The sequence below is a fragment of the Dermacentor variabilis genome, chromosome 1, assembly GCF_050947875.1.
Source record: "Dermacentor variabilis isolate Ectoservices chromosome 1, ASM5094787v1, whole genome shotgun sequence".
NCBI classification, from domain to species: Eukaryota; Metazoa; Arthropoda; class Arachnida; order Ixodida; family Ixodidae; genus Dermacentor; species Dermacentor variabilis.
This window is the reverse complement of record NC_134568.1, coordinates 261,399,233-261,413,286: the sequence shown is the minus strand read 5'-3', so window position 1 is coordinate 261,413,286 and position 14,054 is coordinate 261,399,233. Positions and strand designations below refer to the sequence as shown.

General features: G+C 48.2%; 1 protein-coding gene across 11 annotated transcripts in view; it reads right to left on the bottom strand.

Moving 5' to 3' along the window:
* The window catches only part of LOC142563625 (uncharacterized), a 264,971-nt gene that overhangs the window by 58,554 nt on the left and 192,363 nt on the right, over positions 1 to 14,054 (bottom strand). For 2 of the 11 annotated variants that reach the window (XM_075674231.1, XM_075674267.1), the window contains exon 1: positions 7,008 to 7,248. The exons of the other annotated variants lie outside the window; for them this stretch is intronic. The gene's annotated coding sequence lies outside the window, so the exon portion shown is untranslated. Of the gene's footprint in view, positions 1 to 7,007; positions 7,249 to 14,054 lie in introns of those variants that run through there. 11 annotated transcript variants of the gene reach the window in all.

Below are 14,054 nucleotides of genomic sequence, written 5' to 3'. Positions count from 1 at the left end.
AACATTCTGCTGCCTCTTTCACTTCTTTTGGATGACGGTAGTTAACGGCATCTCCTGGGGTGTAAAGGCTATAGTTTTCTCATCGATCGGTGCCCGCGCGATTATCTCGCGACGCATTCAATTGTCACCATCTATTGCAACGGTCACGCGTCTCGCTGTTCTTTCGTTAGTTCAACCTTCTTTGTTTAGACTGATCCAAGGACCAGGAAACGGATTCGGTTCGTGGTCAGCTGGTATGTATGCTCGTGGAACGAGTTGCGGCCGGAGAGAACGCCAGTTGCGTTTAATTTTTCGTTTTGCTTCATTATTTCCTCGAGTGATGGCTCGCCGCGACGCTGGCAGATCCTCGGAACCATATACCCGCGATATGGGTTAGATAAGGTGAAAAATAAAATAATTCGAGACAGCGTCCATCATCAAACCCAGCAATAACCCTTAAAGCCATAAGCAATATGACTGTAACCAGTTACGTCCCTGGGTTTTCCCTAAATGTATAGCACTTTTCGTGCAAAATTGGCAACTGGAAACAAGAGTCACAAGGAGTTGAGAAGTTAAGCGATCTAATAAGGAACAGAGCCGAGGCAACAGCCAAACAGGAAGGAAAAGCGAAAATTAACCAATTTAACCGTTGTTTATGAAAATATTTATGGATCAACATCTTTTTATTAAAAGAGGAAGTAGAGAAAACGCCCCCGGAAAAGGTGAACGTTCCCGTGTGTTTTGAATGACGCTTCTGCAGTTGTCAGTCGAGCCACCTGACGCAGCCACTTCTCTGCTGTGCTTATGTAGGTGTTTTTCTTGCCTTCCGCGGTGGGCGCAGTACGTCTAGAACCACAGCGTCCTGCGCTCTACGCGGTTGTACGGGACTGGCGGCCACGCGCCGTTACGCAACTTTCCAAATAGCAATACGAGTCAGTTTTGTCATTTAACTTGGTAGAGCAGTAAACGAGGGATTGAAAAGAACTGTGATTGTTCCGCAAATGTATATTTATAATTCTTTCAGAGCTAATTCAAAAAACGCTGCTATAGTGGGATACAACTTAAGTCTGCAGTGAAGCCCCGCCAACGCCCTCACAACCACCAGCCACTGTTCCTCATCGAAGTTGCAAATAATTCGTACTTCAAAGCTTTCCTGTTACCCAAAAAGATTGTAACCACAAAAATAAAATTATTAGCGCGTAATTTTATACGTTTTCCCTCGCCTATTATAGTGGAATGCCTAGTGGAAAGCCTAATTCTTTATTGAGCTGAAAGAAAGTGCTTGCTTTTCTACAACTATTTATTGTCAAGCTTCACTTCAGTTGGCCGTGAACTTTCAAGAGTAAAACGGGTTCAGCAGTGAAATGAACTGTTCAGCAGACTTTTCAAGAGTGAAATGCTCAGACTCCATACACACTGTCCATGTCTGTTGCACACCTCATTGCTTCCGCCGATGAAAAGACTCTTTAAGAACAGCAGACGCTCCGGAGGTATCAAGTACGACGGCATTTTGAAAACGCCGCATGGCGACGATTTTGTTTGCTTCTGTGATTGGCTGGCGGAGTAACACAACCCCGCGTGGTTTATGTGCCTTGGTTGCCAAGTGCTGTTTTTTTTAAGTCGGATTCTACAATATTAATCTTCATTTTATACTTTCGCTTGTTTACTTGTTCTTGGCAGTGTTATTCCTGCGCTTCTTTCCTGCGCGAGTCCATTTGACGCAGTTTCTTGCTTGCCAAGTAAAGGAGAGGTGTATATCACACGCGTACGTGTGAGACACAGCTTATTTTATTTCTCTTTTGCGGGTTTACACGTCTTTATGGCGAATAGTGGGTGCTATTTACATTTGTACTAGTAAAGGTACCCCCCCCTACTTTGCATAGAAAAGTTACCTTGGTATGCCCCCCCCCTCCCCCCTGAAAAAAAATCCTGGGTACGTGCCTGCCCTGTCCATTGTCTCGTCGCTCTTGGATGAGCCTTCGCCATACCTGCGCACCTACAGAAATGCGGCGGAAGATATACCCTCGACTGCGCCACGGATAGACTCCGCTGCTGCACACAGTAACTTTGCCATTCTCTTATAGCCGTCAACCACAGCGTTGCATTGTGCACGCGAGGCTGGGCCATTGCTTCCCCTTTACGATATCGCAAGTCTTAACACTCGCCCCCAGTGATCGCGCCATTCCAGCGCCTCGATACCGACATGCAATGGCCAGCAGTACAGCAGTTGTTTCGAATCACACGGTGCTGACATCAGGCGCTTAGATGGTCAGCTGTGGTCGAGCAATGGATGTGGCTGAAGCCAACGTTTCGACAAAGGAACTTGTGTTCGTCCGAGCAACAGCTGTTAGCAAGTTTCAGTTGTTGTCCTGACGCAATAGCAGCTGCTAGCGGTGTTGGCAGCTGTTGTGACGAAGAGTCCCCTTGTCGAAACGTAGGCTCCAGCCATATCATTGCTAGACCACTGTTGATCACTTACGGTTTTCTTATGAACCTCTCTCTCTTAATGGACACAGGATTTGGATTGATTAACGGAACGTATCCACCCTTCGCACCTAAGAACAATCGAACAAAAATATCTGCCGTAATAAAAAGAAATATTTCCTGAAGGTTAGATTTGAAATACTCGGTATTTCGAATATGAACTGAAGGCTCCAGTTTGGAAACACAGCATTCGATCTTAGAGTTAGATATTTGATTTCGTGTAATACACGGCTGTGGTTGAATATAAGGTGCTATTACGATTTAAATCTGCTGACCTTGGGGGAAAGCAAAAACAAACGCAAGAAAATGTCCGAGGACGCCTGAGGACTTCGTATGAGTTGTGAATGCGAAAGGATTGATGTCTAATTGAACGCCGCTGAGCGGTTCTTCAAGTTTTGCGTTGCGAGTAATATTTTCGAGTTTTTCTGCGGAGTGTGTTATCAAGCTTTGCGATTAAATTGATTTGGACGGTATTGCTGAGAAATCAAATGCATTTACTTTCACGCAGTGCGTTCGCTAATGTCTACGGGGAGAGTCAAGTTGACGATGTCTTCCTCAGCGGCAACGACGACTTCATCGCCGGACCAGGTCGGGTGTGTAGTCGTCGCGTGGCTACGGCCTCGGTGTGGTTGGTGGCGGCGGGTTGGGCTCCATTGCCGCGGGCATCCGCCAGCATACCGTCTGCGGTATGCTGGCGTGGACGGTCGTGTTTTGCTACTGCCGAGGTTGCGGCCGCCGTAGACGCTTCAGACTCCATAGCAGTAGTGCTTGCCCGAGACAGCAAGCAAACAGCCAATACCGCATGCCACCGACATCGTGCGCGACGAGACACAGAGGAAGCAGCAGCGGCCACCAAGGCTGGCAGGCGAGTGCAGCAGCTAAGCCCAGTGGAAAGAGAGAGAGATACGGACCGCGCGCCGGCTTCAAAGAGCGATAGCGAGGGCGACGTGGCGCCGCAGCGATGCCCTTTCCCCTCACGCAGCACATGGAGCGCTATCGCGGCAGCAGGTGTTCCCTTTCGGCCGCTGTGCTCCGTCGAGGCGCGCTCGTGAATTTAGGCTCGCCAATGGGAATTTAGGTGCCGTTTACCTACTACAGACGCCGGCTTTTTCGCTCAAAGCATCAAAGCACGCGTGTCGTGATTGCCTAGTCGCCACTTCCCACTGTCCAGTGTTAAGCGAACGCAGCCAGAAACGCTTGGTGATTGAAGCAATCTCGTTTGCGTGTGAAATATCGTCTGCTGCTGCAGGTCATCGCTGTTGCGCAGAGGGAGCATTCACCGACAGAGCTTATGGAGCAATCAAGTGGCTGCTTGGTAACCTAGAGAGAGAGTTAGCCAAGAAGAGTTTCTCTGTGTCTTTAAATTATTTTATCCTTACTGTGCAACGCGAAGTTTCCTCCTCTTGGTGTGGCCCGTCCTGATTGCGTCACTAACGTGATATATGGTCCGGTATTTAGCTCTTTCTTCTGACTGATAAGAGCCGCTTTCTACTTTCCATTAATATGTGCAGCGCAAAGCTCTATGACTTCTTATTTTATGTCTTCCTTTTTATTGTTGTCTCTAGCATTACCTCAGAAATCATAGTAACTAACCTTATATTTCTTGTTCATTCACAAGCTGTCAGTTCAACGAACTTGCTCATGACGTTGGGTGTATTGGAGGAAAATATTTTTCTTTCTTTCTAGTTCCCCCTCTCTGTCATTCTTTTCTTTCTTTCATTATTTTTTGTACAAATTGGATGATAGAGGTAGTTTATGACCCGAGGGCAACTAAAATCGAAGACCGCCGAAGGCTGCCTATGGCGTCTAGTGAAGGCAGCAAACAATACTAACGTAATAAGTGGGCCTATGGTTACGAGGTCGGTGCACAGGGTCGCACGGAAATTCGCGGCCAGGCAATAAATGAAGGCTTAACGATAGGAGATGGCGGTAGTTAGGAGACAAGCTAAAGGACGAGAATGTTGTGTACCGGCTTATAGGCAAACAGCAATGACGTAGCAATGAGGAAGTCTAGAACCGAAGATGTTGGTGTTATGGAGCTGTAATAAGAACCGCAAAATCTAAGGTCACTTCAAGTCTGCGACTGTCTGTCCTGCTGTGTTCTATGACATTTTAGGAAGAACGTTACTTGAGGAAAAAAGCGGATAAGTTAATTTGTCTCCCAGAAAAAAAGTCTTGTCGAGGCAAGAGCCGCGAGGCAATTGACAAATCTATAAGGCTTCGCAGCCCCTTTCTCAGCTATGCTACAAGGTGAAGTGCTGTTGTTCTGAAAAAGCTGATACCGTGCAGATAGCAAAAAGAAAAAAGATTGATTCGTGCGATTCATTAATCATTGAGTTTTTATGGCACAAGAACCAGTTCTGGTCTACGAGCGCCAAATAATTCGCTCTATAAAATAAAAAATGTTAAATACGTGCAGTGGCGATGGATAAATTTTATGTCCCTAAAATGACAAAATCTTTTTTATGCTGATACATTTAATGATGCGCGATGAGAAGGAAGACATCCTGCGCATCTTGAAAGAATGTATGGCTCAGAACAAATGACAAGTTCTGCCTCTGATTTGATATTTCAAGGCCGTGTTTTCTGAATATTTGTATTTGAATGGATTAATTATTCTTCCGTCACCCAGTAGCTGCGAAGGTGAGCCCTCCCAGTTGCAACCACCTACGCAGAGCCGCTTCCAGGGCCATTTGCATCACGTGTATCGAGCCGTGCAATATACGCCAATTACACCGGATTCTCGAGTTTTAACCTCAAAATTAGCCCTAGCACTTACTATACAAAGGCAGCATACATACACTAAGTAATTGGGCTTCTGATCCACACCTCAGATCCACATCTGCTCCCTAGGTTTCCCGTATACGAAGGCAGTGACGAATATGAAAGCGCTTCACGTAAGTCACTCAATCGCGAAGCAGCGAGTGCGAAAGGCCTGGTGACCGTGAAGTGACGGTGACAAAGAACTACCCGACTTACTGGCTCCTTAACGTCCTCCTTGTGTGTCACGTGCCCGCTGCACCTGCCTTCGAAACCAGGTTTGTGTTCAGTGTCCGATAGAAATCAAGTCATCGCGACGCAAATGATTAAATCCCCGACGCTTCGAAAAGCAGAACCTCCGTTCTTTCTCAAACGCTTTGGAGCCGGCGTGGGAGCCACGAATCGCTGTCACATCGCGAGGAGCCTGCGTATTCGTGCACGAGGCCGCCTTAGCAACTTCGCGATGTACGGGAGACGTGGTGCCGGCCCGAACATTTCTGCTCTGACTCACCGGGCGAAACCGCGGTGATGTGCACGGGGGGGGAGGTGAATGTGTTGGGCCTCTTCTTTCTGCTAGATTTCAGGCTGCGCTCCTTCGCCCTGCCGCGCTTTTTCAGCGAGTCTCGCCGGCTGCGCGTCAGAGAGATTGAAGAGGAAATTGCTGAGCCCGGCAATCAGGACACAGCGACGTAATCAGAGCCATGCACAGTCCATTGAATCCTTGCGGCTATTGATCTGACTTCACAGCGGCGCGCAAAATAGCACCGCTACGTGAAGCTGCGTTGAAAGGAACGACTTTTCGGTGTTTTTCACGTACCTGAACGGAAAAAAAGAGATGCTGGTGGGAGACGGGGCTTCTATAGATCCATTTTTTTTTTTCGCCCTCGCTTCGAGCACTTCGCTTCTTAAAAACTTGCGTACGCGGTTTTCGTTCTTTTTTTTTTCGTTATTGTTTTCCTTTCTCAATCTGAAAGTAAGAATTCCTATAGAATAATTATCAGAAATGCTGTTCGGCGAAAGCTTGGCAAACGTATGAGCACGCTAACTTCCATTTTCGTGGAAGAAAGTATACATATCGCTACGGTGGCAAAACCTGGAAATACGGAAATATATAAGGGAAATAGGGGACTCAAAGCTAGCGGGTGGTATCTGACTGGCGTAGAAAATAACTGAGGCAGAGCTTGGATTCTTCTTCTGTGCAGTGCCACTGACGCTATACTTAGGTATCCACGCTAAGCAGCACATTACCTTTATTCTTAAAAAAAAAAACTGATTACTCGAAGTGGAAATTACTCCACGTAATTCCTCTTATGAACACGATCTTTGGTTTCAAAACGTCGGTTGCTCTCATAAGGTCAGCAGGTTTTAGGACACCTGCTCTTATATCCTAAACAGGTGTGCTTGCAAAAGAAGAGGCGACGTCGTACAGACTGCGCATGCGTGCGTGTGCACACTTCTGCAGGATTCCGAAAATTCACGCAAGCCATACCAGAATTACATATACCGCATAAAAAAGAAAGTTCTATTTAATTATTTAAATAAAACATAAAGAACATATCTTGCCAGAAATCTCGGGAACAATTTGAAAAGAAGTCTGGCTGAAAGAAAATGTTTTTTTCTATTTTTAAAACGCGCACCCGGCCCTGCATAGCTTTTGTTCATCGCGTTGCACGAGCTCCCGTCACCCCTCAGTCCCGACGTTGCCCGTACAGCGTAAATGTCGAAACAAGAGGTATAGGGAATACATAGAGACCGAGCTCACGGGTTGTGCATGCTATCCGTACGATTTAGACTACGGAGAGCTTCCATCAACGTCTTCGCATGGCTCTGATAATCGAACGGGTGAAAATGGACGTCAAAAAGAGTTCCTTTGACGTAATCAGCACAGCGGGTGACGCGCGCTTCTCTACGTCTCTCGCGAAGGCTCATATATATATATATATATATATATATATACCAAGCCCCCTCGTGTGTTTCTCGCGGTTCGCGACGACGAGCCTCTCTCACGCACCGTCCTTGCTGCCTTCTGCGAGTAGAAACTGCGAAATCACAAGCAGGTGCTGCTGCTGCTTGTGAGGCGCATCGGTTACCTGCGAATCGCGTTCCCTCTTTCGGCTGACGTCTCTCTCGAACATTTGCGATACAAGAGTTTACACTCTATCGCAAGTGTACGGCGCGTCTTCTTTCGACGCCGTTCTTCGCGAGCCAGGCCTTGCCAGGCGTGCGCGTTGCTGATGTGTTTTTAGGTGCTGAATCAGCCCCCGCGCTGTTTCGTTTAACTCGCGGCGGTTCGTTGGCGAGCGCGTGCATCGTCCAGACGTGCCGCGCGGCGCAGCTGTAAACAAGCGGGCATGCGCGCGCGCCCAGCGCGCATCCGTCGCGCTGCAGGTGCCTGGTCAATGACTCGCGCGCCTGCTTGGCGAGGCTCGTCGAGAGAGTCGCGCGGTCACGCGGCTCCGTGCGTGCGCGAGAAGACGGCTCTCTGGTTGGACACGAACGTTAGCCCCGCGAAACACTGTGGAAACGCGCGCTCGGGACTCCTTAGTTTCGTTAAGCAAACCAGGTCGCGCAGACGTGGCGTGGCGCCAAGTGAAACCCCGCGGCATGGTTCTGCCCCGTCCAGCGCATTCCCCCCCCCCCCCCCGCCGGCCACCTCAGCCTCGTTTTTGGCTGCCGGTACGTTTGCTAGAAAGCGCCTCATCGCGTCGCTCCTGCCCCCAACTCTCGCCCCGCAAGAGACAAAAGGCATGGCGCACCGGAAAATTCATCGACGCGAAGGAGCCGCTTTTCATCCTTTATTTTTCTTCCCCGACAGAAGAATTTCGAAAGCATGTTTTTCTTCGGCTCGGCGGCGTAGGCGTCGAGAAGAAAGGCCCTCGCGCGTGCCGAATGGCGTTTTGAAGGGGCGCTTGCTGTTCGGCTGCGGAAGTCAGCGCATGCGTACCACTGTCCGAAATAACCGAAGATGACACACGCCGCAAACAACACGTATGTTGTGTGTCCCACTATCGCACCGTTCTCTGCAGGGGCGGGGTGCGCAGCGACGCAGTTGAAGATTTCAAAGGCACATTCGAAAAGTGGGGTACCGGTGGAAAACGGAAAAGTCCCCTTTATATATATATATATATATATATATATATATATATATATATATATATATATATATGTTTGTGTGTGTGTACGTAGAGAGAGAGAGCGAGAATCTTTCATCCAAGTAGCCTTCGCCACTGTTATTTTGTATGCGTGCGCACATTGTTCCGCGGAACGTCACAAAAGTAAAAGAAAAAAACAACGATCGATGTAAGTACTGATGGTGCTTCGGGAATAATGAACTCGCAAAAAAGCTGGTAGCAGTAGCATTACGCAGTATATTTTCTTCATCTTCTTTTACTAAATTGGCATTTGCGATTTCGTTCGCCCTTTTCACCGTAACAAGGACGCTTTTTCTTCATGCAGCAACTTTCCCACATTGAGACTCTTGTTAGGTGAGCGAAATGTTCCTGGCGAGCATACATGGAGGGCGCAGTTCAAAATTTAAGGGCACTTGAATTTGCATTTTCGATGTGCGTTCTGACTCGGGCGCGCTCTTTGCGTAGTCTAGGCAAAGATGGTAAAGCTTTTGCGCTTCAAAGAATACATCATTAGCCATTCACTACGGCCGTTTTTTCGGAACATCTTATTTTAATCGACATTATTTCGTCATGCATCCCTTACAACAATATTTTTTTCCATCTTAAACTAAGTGCATATCCCTCCTCCCCCCCCCCCCCCCCCCCACACACACACACACGTTCCTTCTGCTGAGAGGGGAGGTGTTCTTGTATCAAAAACACTGCGTTCGATAGCGTTGCTTCTGGACGGTTGCCCAGTGCAAATGACGCCCGAATGCTCGTCCATGGCAAAATAGAAGTTCGCGCAACTTCAACATCTTCCTCGCCGCGAAGTTGTTATAACGGTAAATTATGGGGTTTTACGTGCCAAAACAACTTTCTGATTATGAGGCACGCCGTAGTGGAGGGCTCCGGAAATTTCGACCACTTGGGGTTCTTTTAACGTGCACCTGAATCTAAGTGCACGGGTGTTTTCGCATTTAGCCCCCATCGAAATGCGGCCGCCGTGGCCGGGATTCAATCCCGCGACCTCGTGCGCAGCAGCCCAACACCATAGCCACTGAGCAACCACGGCAGGTTGTTATAACGTTGTCAAATGCGGAAGGGGAGGGGAGACATGTTGGCGCTACCAAGAAGTGGTATGAAAAGTGTAGATAATAAAAAGAGACTCCGAGACAACCTACACGAGCGTGCTGAAGCAAAAGATGTTATCCGAGTATTCACGCATAGATGCTCTCAACGATAGGCAAGTGTGTGTTTTCCTCGTCCATCTGTCGATCGTGTTCCAAGTTAGTACGTGGAACGAGGTTTGATCGATAGTCACCGTTGAACGGATATGTTTATATAATTCACGCCCTACAGCCTTTCTTCACTTTGCCTCCCATCTCTGCAGAGTAACAGAGTAGAGGAGTTTTACCTGCAGCCTCTCTGCATTCTCTCAAATAAACGTCCTCTCTCTATACTGCAATAGGAACACTAGAGTCTGCCGTAAGGTGCTGCTGCCGAAATGGTTGGGAAAGTGTCTAAATCAGTGACGATGTCCCTCTGCTGAAGCCATATACTCTTGATCAACCACAGACGCATACACAAGGGAAGAAGCGGGCAGGACGAGCCCTCATCCTACCCACTTGTTCGCTCGTGTATGCGTCTGTATCGCTGGCTTCCCGTTCACAGGTATGTGCCGACTCTCCCAGCGAGAAGCTGTGCTAATCGACCGCCTTTCAGGGATACCTCGGCTTTTGCGTGACGAAATATCCCGCGCAGCGCCTGACTGAAGCGACCGGCATCCTGCTGCCACTGCTCTCGAAATCTACGCGACGTAATGATAAGCAATTGAATGCGGAGGCGCGAGTTCTTTGACACATCCGCTGAAGGCTTTCCATCTTCGTCACTCGAGAAATCGTCGTGTGGCTTCTCACCACGAATTGAGCGGGGCGTCTTAGCCGCGATTAAGTTAAGCTGCACATAAAATGCGTTATGCGGTATTTCGAGTACACCACATCGAGTAGACATCACGTAGGAGTCGCCAATGTAGCACGCATTTCTCTTCGCTGCTCCCGTTTCTGCAGCGATAAACGCAGCACAGGATGATGCAATGGCCAGCGCGTTGCCGCAAATGCATCAACCCGTTCCCCCAGCGGCTTTCAAAATCCGTGAAGAGCGGCTCGCGTCGGCGCGCTCTTCCGCGGCGACGACGGCCATATCTCACACGCCGGTTCTTTCAATGTCTTTCTCTTCAAAGAATGCGGCCAACCTTCACAACCATTTCAGAGTACACTCACGGTTGTAGACCGTCTATATGGAAAGCACAAAATTGATCATCCCCGACGCCCTTCCATTTTTGCTTTTACTCCGTTCTTTTCACGAAACCGCGCAATAATTACGCTTCACTGTCCATGTTCTGCCCTTTTATTCGCTTTTTTTCCTTTCACCATGCACGCACACATATTTGCGCGTGCGTGTGCGCGTGCGTGTGTGCGTGTTCGCCCCTTCAACAACGTGGAGCGCGCGCGCAATAACAATAGCTGCTGGCCCTATTTTGCTGGCGCTTCGTGTACCGGCCAGCAATCTGTCTGCGCTCATGACAGGCTCTATTCAATGGAAAAGGGCGCCGCGACGTAAGGGAAATCACAAAGCGCGTATGGCGGCGATATGTACGGTCACTCGCACCCTGCAGCAAATTCATGGCGCTGCTCTTGCCAAATAATAAAAGCTCGTTGGTGTTCGAACGTGAGGCGGAGCGTTACGTCGGTACTGGAAGGCGCACGTGCGCGGATAAGACAGTCAGAGGAGCCGGTACAGAGACGCGCGCATACAAATCGCCATCGTGGCGTGTGATTGCTTCTTCTTTCTTGCTAGCCGAATCAAACGGTTCCCAATGTTTCGCCCGAGTGAATACGGGAAAACACCAAGCAGTATGGGTATTTACTTGGTCACGCCAGCACCGCTCGTGCTTTAAACCGTGCGCCTCTGCTGTTTTCCCCCTCGCCAGTCTGCGTTCACGCCATGTCGAATTATACTACGTCAACTGATGAACGCGAAATGTTGACTGGCTTGCTACAACTGACACGGAATTTCCGATGCAGCGGATCAAGGCAGCCCTCGCGTTGTTGGATATATCTTGAACAACCGACAGGTGAACAGAACGAAAGAACGATTTCATTTTGCCAAAATCTGCCGTATACGGATAACGCGTTAATCCCCTGCCTTGTGTCGGCTCCGTTTCGCCCGACCGAGAGATTCACCGTGCCATCGGGTGCTTTTTCGTATGGTAAGACCTTTTAATATAGTTTTGAGCAAAAAAAAAACAAAGAAAGGAGAGCAGTGTGCTCGAGATTAATCAAGTTCACTGACCTGAAGCACCGTCTCATTGAACTTACTCGAGACCTACATGACTTTTTGTAAGAGAAATCCAACATAAAAATCCTGCCTCATAGCGTTCGCGCTCGAATTGTTCGCGCTTCATTGGCTTGCTACAACGCGATTCGCTCGCTGTTGGGAGAACGGAAGGGCGACCGCGAGCGTCGAGATCCAACGCGTTTTCGCACGGGCGTGAACTAAGCTCTCATTTCCTTCCAATATTTGTGCAACCGCTTCGTCTGTTTATTTTCAATTTGCCACAGCGCTGCTAATCTATTTCTTTTCTTTCCGCTGGAAAGAAAAAGGGAATGGTTCGCTGGCAGCTAATCAACGCAAGTCTATAGCGGATCTTAGCGTATTACCAACGTTAATCCTGGGATTTTCTGAAGATCCGTAAAGGGAACACTGAAGAAACACACACTGACTTTAAGAATGTGAATGTTTAAAAATGCATTTGAACAGCTCTTCCAGGAAGTGCTGAAGGCTTAGCAGGCAAGAACAGAAACGAAGGGATTTAATGAAATTAGTTACATTCGAATAACCGCGATGAGTCAGATAGAGCTGTCCTTCCACCACCGCCCTCATGCATATCTCTTTTCAGCCAGATCATGTCGAGGACGCACGTGGTAAGGAAGACAAAACGGGCGTGGTCTGTCACGTGATCTCGGCCGTTCTTGTTTTGAAATCATCATAGTAGCCAGCAGTGACAGGCATCACGTCCAGCTATGGTGTTGGGCTGCTGAGCACGCGCCCGCGGGATCGAATCCCGGCCACAGCGGCCGAATTTCAATGGGGGCAAAAAGCGAAAACGCCCGTGGTGCTTAGATGTAGGTGCACGCTAAACAACCCCAGGTGGTCCAAATTTCCGGAGTCCCTTACTACGGCGTGCCTCATAATCAGATCATGGTTCTGGCACGTAAAACACCATAATTTAATTTTAATCGTGTAATACTAATTCACCGGTGCCGCCGATGTTCCCGCCAATTTCACGCGATTACGCCCGATGTAAAGGCTTCGGTGGCTTTCAATCGACAGCCTTCGGTGTTTTGAAGTAGGTAGCCCAGTGCATGTTAAAAGAATATTTCTCGTATACCTCATGACGACATCATGGCGACACCGTATCATCAGTCCATGTACTATTATTGCGTGCAGAAAAATGTCTCAACATGCCAGCGCTTGCATGCAGATGTTACCGAGGGATTCATCGCATAAAGTTCAAACACACATCCGCGTCAGTACCTTGTTTTTGTTATCGATAGCATTCCAGATCCTCCTTCAAGCGTCGTGCCTACGCATGTCGCATGTACGTACGTAAGTACGTATATGCGTCATGCGGCGCACAAAAGAAAGAAAACGAAGTGAGCGCTCAACCTTTATAGGACATATGGCTATACCTACCATACCATGACTGAAGAACTTAAGAATTTTTCAGGGAACCTAGCTTCTCGCTGTCAACAACACTTTGTCCAATCAAATTGGTCAAGTAAAAAAATAATAATAATAAACGTGACATTTGCTGCCTAATACAATCGGACCTTCTCGGCGTCGCTGCAACCGCGCGTGCCCAATCGCTTCGGTTTAGTGCGAATCCAACGCACCTGAACAAGAGGCCAGAATGACTATTTCGCGTTGGGGGTGACATTCTAACGCCAACCTATGTAGCCTGACGTACAACACGCATGATAAAAAAACTTGAAAATTAATGAAACTGTCCAAACGCACATTTTTCAGCTCTTACGATGCTTTAAACATATTACGCATCAGCTCAAAATGTATTTGACAAACTACCAATCACCCTGCCAATCGCATCATTATCTCCCTGTCTGACACCTGACAGGCTCTATAAAATGTCTTGGCTGTCACTACCTAACGAGGCATCGACGTATAAGTGAAGTTATCGATACTGCTAAGCAAGTGCTCGCATGCCTACGCCGCAACCTTTATCACCTTACAGCGTTCGCCACCTCGCTTACGCGTCCGAATCTACAGCGCGCCAACGCTGCCTTTGATCTGCACCATGCATGTGTAATCAACACACTAGAATCAGTCCAGAAGCGCGCAACCAGGTTTATTCTTTCAAGATACCCTTATAACCAAAAGTTGTTAATTGTCAACGTGCCTACAGTGCAATTTTTCGTCAGTCCCGTCTTTCTCCCTGTGCCTAAGCCCAAGGCTGGAACGGTCTTCCCTATCGCATCTCCCTTTTGACTGACCATTCCCGTTTCAGAACTACCATCGAGAGCCAGAATCATTTATGATCTATTTGTAGCACCGCATCGCCGCCCACAACTCACGTAATGCCGCGCTGGAGTACTTGAGGTATAGAAAATAGAATAAAAGCAAATTACTGAAGTACGCGGT